The sequence below is a fragment of the Coregonus clupeaformis genome, chromosome 15, assembly GCF_020615455.1.
Source record: "Coregonus clupeaformis isolate EN_2021a chromosome 15, ASM2061545v1, whole genome shotgun sequence".
Taxonomy (NCBI): domain Eukaryota; kingdom Metazoa; phylum Chordata; class Actinopteri; order Salmoniformes; family Salmonidae; genus Coregonus; species Coregonus clupeaformis.
Genome location: NC_059206.1, coordinates 19591473 through 19599418, shown reverse-complemented (window position 1 = coordinate 19599418; position 7946 = coordinate 19591473). Strand labels below are relative to the sequence as shown.

The 7946-nt window shown below is 41.9% G+C and overlaps 2 long non-coding RNA genes across 2 annotated transcripts; both read right to left on the bottom strand.

Moving 5' to 3' along the window:
• Positions 1-269: 269 nt before the first annotated feature.
• LOC121583254 lies at positions 270-1572 on the bottom strand. The gene is made up of 3 exons (XR_006003475.2): positions 1433-1572; positions 474-691; positions 270-368 (listed from the first exon to the last, which is right to left on the bottom strand). It is a non-coding gene; the product is annotated as an uncharacterized LOC121583254 (long non-coding RNA).
• Positions 1573-6564: 4992 nt separating this feature from the next.
• On the bottom strand, positions 6565-7946 carry LOC121583257. Its single transcript, XR_006003478.2, has 3 exons — positions 7719-7946; positions 6769-6986; positions 6565-6663 (listed from the first exon to the last, which is right to left on the bottom strand). It is a non-coding gene; the product is annotated as an uncharacterized LOC121583257 (long non-coding RNA).

Genomic DNA, 7946 nt, shown 5'->3' with positions numbered 1-7946 from the left:
GAGTGGCAGGTCCAGCACTCATGAGCCACCAGTAAGTACAGAAAAGATAAGTGATCATCACTCAGAGTCAGCAGGATATGTAGACCTCAGTAAAATGAAGTTCATCATGCAATCAGATGTAAAGGAACCTCCTACATATAGAGGAGATGGTACAGACAAATGCTCCATTCATGAATGGGAGGAGTTGATGAGAATATACTTGAGGAGTATATTCTCACATCAACACATTTTCTAAATTGTTAGTAACATTAGCACAGTTGAAATACAATGGTCTTTCACTGCTTTTTATTGAATGTAATTTAAGTGTATACCTCAGCCTTGGGCTCAGTTTTGTCAACCCATCTGTGCAGAGTTGGATCCCAGACAATCTGAGGAAGAAGATATTAGCAATGTGAAGCAAGCCAAAAATGAAAAAAGAATAATCCACTCAATTGTCTCTACATAGAATATAGTGTAAATAACAGGTTCCTTACAGATCTGTCTTTGTCCTCAGGTAGATGAACCTCCTTCTTATTAACTTTTCCACTCCCAAAGACCCAGCTGAGCCAGCTTCCACTGTTCTTGTGAACAGCAGGGGTCTCGGGCTCAGCCACCGGCCGGCTGCCAGTCTGGCACTGAGGGTTGGCCTCGGAGTGTTCTGGCTTGGTGATGGACATCATAGCAGGATGCTCAACATATCTAAGCCGGACATCTGTAATAAGTGGGAGAAGTCAGGCGACTCTGCTCATGTCACCATACAGAACAATCACTAGCTGACAGGTAGGAACGTCTTGCTCTGATACTCTGTTACAACCCAATCTTAACCTCCAAGCAGTCACAGGGATTACTGGAAGGTTCCTCAAGGATGCTGCGATCACATTTTTGTTGTTGTTTCAAAATCAACAAATCCCGGCATATTACGTGAGGGCTTGCAAATTTGCCAATCGCCGCATTATTTCAATGTAAATGTATTTCGGCATAAAACAGTCAAATCATCGCAATATCATCGCATAGAACTGACCCATTAACATATTACAAAATGAGGGCTCGCAATTTCAACCAATCACCGCACATTTACTGCATAATAAGGTTCAATCAAGCCACACGTCAACAAATGTTTCCCTTGTCAGCTCATTTTCGCAAGAATTGCCGCAGCAAAATCTAGCATATTTGCCTGCAAATATCACAAAAATCCCTGCGATATCCTGGAGAGATTGACTGGATTACGAAAATGTATACACTCACTACTGTAAATCGCTCTGGATAAGAGTGTCTGCTAAATGACGAAAATGTAAATAGAAAATAGAGCTAAACCTGTTTTATGTAGAAAATGCATGAAAGTATTACAGCCATACACTCACATGAGCCATACATACACATTTGGTCTGTCACAACTTATTCCCACGCTATCACAATGGCAATGTCTTTACTTATTAGATAAGGCTTAAATGACCTCTTCTCTTGGAATAGAAATCCACAGGTGGAGTACACACTCCACCATCCCATTTCCACAGTGGTGCCAACATGGGGATGATGGGAGGTGGTTGTGGATGATTGTTTCCATTCTCCACAGGGACGCTGGCTGTGGGGAGGATCCCCCTCCCTCTGTGCAGGAACACTGGCCTTTGGGAAGATCCACTCCCTGTGAGCAGGGACGCTGGCTGTTGGGAAGATTCCCTCCCTTTGCGCAGTGACACTGGCCATCAGGAGGATCAACTCCCTCTGTGCAGTGATGATGACTGCTGGGAGAATCCCTTCCCTCTGTGCAGGGACACTGGTTGATTGGAGGATCCCATCCCTCTGTGCAGGGATGAGGCCTGATGCTCGGAGGATCTCCTCCCTCTGTGCCGTGATGATGGCTGCTGGGAGAATCCCTTCCCTCTGTGCAGGGACACTGGTTGTTTGGAGGATCCCATCCCTCTGTGCAGGGATGAGGCCTGATGCTCGGAGGACCTCCTCCCTCTGCGCAGCAAAGTTGGCTTTTGGGAGGATCCCCTCCCCCTGCCCAGCGATGTTGGATGTTTCCCCCCCCCCCACACTCTGTACAGCAACGTCGGCTGCTGGGATGATCTGCAGGTATAATATAGAACACATAGTAATTCCCTAAAATATCAACCACTTGCAATCTATAACATCATTGTCACATACACTGAGTGTGGAAAACATTAAGAACACCTGCTCTTTCCATGACATAGACTGACCAGGTGAAAGCTATAATCTCTTATTGATGTCACTTGTTAAATCCACTTCTCAGTGTAGATGAAGGGGAGGAGTGAGGTTAAAGAAGAATTTTTAAGCCTTGAGACAATTGAGACATGGATTGTGTATGTGTGCCATTCAGACGGTGAATGGGCAAGACAACATTTTTAAGAACCTTTGAATGGGGTATGGTAGTAGGTGCCAGGCGCACCGGTTTGTGTCAAGAACTGCAACGCTACCGGGTTTTTCACGCTGAACAGTTTTCCGTGTGTATCAAGATTGGTCCACCACCCAACTCAATATTAGGAAGCTGTTCTTAATGTTTTGTACACTCATTGTAGATCAATCCCAAACATGTACATTCATTTGTACGTGTACTGATACTGTAAATACACAAATTACATTAATGTTATCTACAATATATTATAATACCGTAAGCCTCTTTGCTGCGGGGGATCTCCTTCTACAATTTTGAGTGGATGTTCTTCATTTTAGGCATATTCCGCTGTGTTTTGTATTTTTGTTTATTTAAAAAAATATGTGTTTGGAATGGCACTCTTAACTACATGAGATGATGCTGTCATAAAGCATTTGATGTAAGTATGTAGGACAATTACCCATAATGCTCACTAACTGAACATTTAAAATTACCATGGCAATTATTGACGCATTCACGTACTATCGGAAACTTGGAACCTCAGAGTTAAAATGAATATAAGTTATTTGCGTAGAGCTTCCTATTGGTTGATTCTGATACTTCACACGTGGGAAACTTGGGATCAGAAATGTCAGAGTTTCCTAGTTCCGACTTGCACTTGAACGCGGCATATGGTGAGGGGCCTTCTATGATGTAGGGCAGGTCAGCAACCACATTATTTTACTGTGCCCAGTCGCACACAGACTTTTATGGTCCCACACGTTGCCACCAATGGATTCAAAATGAGTAGACTAACAATTATTTACATGGCCCCAGTTACATTTGCAACCAAATTATTTTTCTGAGAGAAATCAATAATTGTTGCACACAAAGGGTAACAGTGAGCAATTCACCGTGAGCAGTGAGCAAAATAACCATAGATGGGAAGTTGACAATAGCTTATTAGTAGCATAAATAAATTGTATTTCTATGGTTGCAGTCCTCAAAGATTGAATTGCATTGAACTGAATTAATCAGATCCAATGATTTACCGCCCCGTAGGGTGGGGTACCGCTAGTCATCATTATTATAATCACCATCTCAATCATTATCACCATACCATCATAGACTTATTCTTCTGTATCTGAGACTCATCTGGCACAACCTTAGATATGGCAGTCTGCAACTCAATACACTGCCCCTGCATGGTGTTCAGCTTCCCCTGCATGTGGTTAATCGACTGCTTAACATCGTTCAGCAGGATCTGAATCCTATAGGAAATCAGGTGGTTCAACATACTGAGGTGATGAGAGGCTTCAGACAACGCCCATTGGACCATCTTTAGGATTCTTTCTCACTTAACACCAATCTTATTAGGAATGTACCTTTGTGCAGAAGATGTTACTATAGTGTTATTTAGAAGAAAAAAGTGTACTTTGTCAGGTGCCGAAGGGATGACGGGATGTCTCCCTGCTCCAGTGAGCTCTGTTGGCAGGTCTTGTTCACTGTTGGAGGAACGTGAGCCAAATTAGAGGAAAAATATCTATAGTTGTTCAGCAATGAAACATTCATGGCATATGGGGGATTGTTCTTCCCTGGGAAAAGAATAACAACAGCTGGGGTTTACTTTCAAACTTTTAGATAAAGTGATACGATACAATCTTTAAACCCATCAGAAGTGTAGTGCTTACCTCCATGAAAACATTTATTTTGGGCAACATTGTCCCAATTTTGACCACTAGTTCCAACTTGTGATGCGCAGATCTTGATGAAACGGTCAAGTCAACATTTTGTTAGACATTTCAGAGATAACATTAACAATTGTACATGAGACAGTGCTTCCAGATATTGCAATCCCAGTTGGTCCTTCTGAGGTATGTAAAAATCTGGTGTGTGAGTACTCACATGAAAGGTATCCATGATTCTAGATTAAGCCAATCCTCTATGTGATAACCATCCGATGGGTCAGCAATGGAATGATTGCAGGCTACTTTATGTCTTGGGCCTTTATGAATCATTGAAATACAAGTAATATTGTGAATTTGTAATGCATAACTGCCATGGTAATATGGAATATTCCATCAATGAGCGTTCCAGTGGCCATGCTGTTTTTGGACTATGAGACCCTGGGCTATATACTATGATGAGCAAATAACATGCATAGATTTCGCATTACCCATTGAACGAGTCAGTGTCAACTGATTATTCGCAAAAATAGCAACTTTATATTCCTTCCTGGACACTGACTCGTACAATGCGTAATGCATAATCTATGCTTGTTATTGTCTCATCATAGTATATAGCCGAGGGTCTCATAGTCCAAAAACAGCATTGGCCATTGGAATGCTCATTCAAAACAACAAACTTTTATGATTAATCACTTGACTTGAGTATTTTGAGTTCGGAACTAAAACATTAAAAGTAGGCTATATCTTGACGCATATGCTTACCTTGGACAAGCGTATCCAAAAGGCCTATCCAGTCGTGCGTGAAGATACCGTTAGGCAGATAAAACCGCAGGACCGTTTGAGAAACGCTCGGTATTGTGAATCTGTCACACTGACGTAAAAGCACATTCAAAATGTATAACTCACATAGTTGAATGTCCTGCAAGCCAATCAGAATGGAGTTTAAAACAATAACGTGGGTTCCGTGGAACGTCACAAACATATTAGGACACTTGCGTCACAGATTACAGTCAGTGAACATGGGTTTAATAGAATAACTTTGTTTTTCCCCAGAGGAAACTTCAGGGAAATCTTATTTGGCTATATGTATATGCACATCGTATTGAATTGAGATTACATTTACTGCAACACTGAAACTATGTAGCATAATCCTATGAGGATCATATGTCAAATGTCAGAATCATGGCACATGAAAACATAATGAAACTGACTGTGTAACAGTTGTTAAAGTACTTTGTGAATTTCACAATCTTCATATATTAATATAGCATGTTGATTTGTTATTATGCATGCCTGCATCCTGGGAAAAGGAGAGTGTGTACTTACGTTTTGCCCTGCGTGCTCAAATAATGTTGATGCACTATGAGAGGTAGGCACGCTTTTTCTGTCCTCTTCAGAAAAGTTTGATTCCTTCAAGCACAAAGTCATACACACAGTGTTTTGTTCATGAATAATGTTGTATATTTAGAGTTTACTCATGAGTGGATGGTATTGTTAAGATGCAATTGTAATTTTTAGGATGATATTAACATGGTTACTAGCTAGCTAAGGTATTGTATGTGTAAACATGGCTAGCTCCTCGACTGATCCCAGTCCTTTGTATTGTGCGTCTATGTTGTAGAAAGAGGCGACAATGGGCAGAACATATTTGTGCTCTACAAATGTTTTGTCTTTTCTTTTGGATGCAGAGATAATTCTGATTCATTAAAACAGCCTGATCTCCGAAGTCCACGTCTATAGTCCCAATCAATCACACACAACGCAGAGATACAGCCGTGCAGTACAGTGCCGGTTATGGGGCCTTCTAGACCCGGATTCATCGTTGATCGACGTCAGCTCAATCACCGCGGCGCTGCTGCTCTAGAGACTCTGTTTACATCATTAAGGTACTCCTGCCGCCTTGGGGCAAAAAGCGAATCTGCAGTCTATATTCTCTCCTGTTTATTTATTTTCTGAAAACGATGTATTGAGAGTGCTGTTTATGGTTAACTAATATAGAAGTGTGTTCATCAACAGACATTTTAACATAACATTAGTGGTTTAGTGACATGGCATCTTATAATGGTGATGATGAACCCAAATTCACTGCTGGGATGGGGAGGTTTTTCCTCATACCCTGATCAAACACCTGTAAAGCGTGTAGGTGCAGTAGGTTCCCCCATGTTTTGCTCCACTAAAAATACTGATGAAAGCCCTTCATCTAGTGTTAATTAAAACGCCCCTGTAGATGGTTTAGCTGAGCTGGTCACTCAGCTAGCCCAGGAAATAGGGAGCTCCATTAGGAGGAAATACAGAGTGGCAGGTCCAGCACTCATGAGCCACCAGTAAGTACAGAAAAGATAAGTGATCATCACTCAGAGTCAGCAGGATATGTAGACCTCAGTAAAATGAAGTTCATCATGCAATCAGATGTAAAGGAACCTCCTACATATAGAGGAGATGGTACAGACAAATGCTCCATTCATGAATGGGAGGAGTTGATGAGAATATACTTGAGGAGTATATTCTCACATCAACACATTTTCTAAATTGTTAGTAACATTAGCACAGTTGAAATACAATGGTCTTTCACTGCTTTTTATTGAATGTAATTTAAGTGTATACCTCAGCCTTGGGCTCAGTTTTGTCAACCCATCTGTGCAGAGTTGGATCCCAGACAATCTGAGGAAGAAGATATTAGCAATGTGAAGCAAGCCAAAAATGAAAAAATAATAATCCACTCAATTGTCTCTACATAGAATATACTGTAAATAACAGGTTCCTTACAGATCTGTCTTTGTCCTCAGGTAGATGAACCTCCTTCTTATTAACTTTTCCACTCCCAAAGACCCAGCTGAGCCAGCTTCCACTGTTCTTGTGAACAGCAGGGGTCTCGGGCTCAGCCACCGGCCGGCTGCCAGTCTGGCACTGAGGGTTGGCCTCGGAGTGTTCTGGCTTGGTGATGGACATCATAGCAGGATGCTCAACATATCTAAGCCGGACATCTGTAATAAGTGGGAGAAGTCAGGCGACTCTGCTCATGTCACCATACAGAACAATCACTAGCTGACAGGTAGGAACGTCTTGCTCTGATACTCTGTTACAACCCAATCTTAACCTCCAAGCAGTCACAGGGATTACTGGAAGGTTCCTCAAGGATGCTGCGATCACATTTTTGTTGTTGTTTCAAAATCAACAAATCCTGGCATATTACGTGAGGGCTTGCAAATTTGCCAATCGCCGCATTATTTCAATGTAAATGTATTTCGGCATAAAACAGTCAAATCATCGCATAGAACTTTACCATTAACATATTACAAAAAAGAGGGCTCGCTAATTTCAACCAATCACCGCACATTTACTGCATAATAAGGTTCAATCAAGCCACACGTCAACAAATGTTTCCCTTGTCAGCTCATTTTCGCAAGAATTGCCGCAGCAAAATCTAGCATATTTGCCTGCAAATATCACAAAAATCCCTGCGATATCCTGGAGAGATTGACTGGATTACGAAAATGTATACACTCACTACTGTAAATCGCTCTGGATAAGAGTGTCTGCTAAATGACGAAAATGTAAATAGAAAATAGAGCTAAACCTGTTTTATGTAGAAAATGCATGAAAGTATTACAGCCATACACTCACATGAGCCATACATACACATTTGGTCTGTCACAACTTATTCCCACGCTATCACAATGGCAATGTCTTTACTTATTAGATAAGGCTTAAATGACCTCTTCTCTTGGAATAGAAATCCACAGGTGGAGTACACACTCCACCATCCCATTTCCACAGTGGTGCCAACATGGGGATGATGGGAGGTGGTTGTGGATGATTGTTTCCATTCTCCACAGGGACGCTGGCTGTGGGGAGGATCCCCTCGCTCTGTGCAGGAACACTGGCCTTTGGGAAGATCCACTCCCTGTGAGCAGGGACGCTGGCTGTTGGGAAGATTCCCTCCC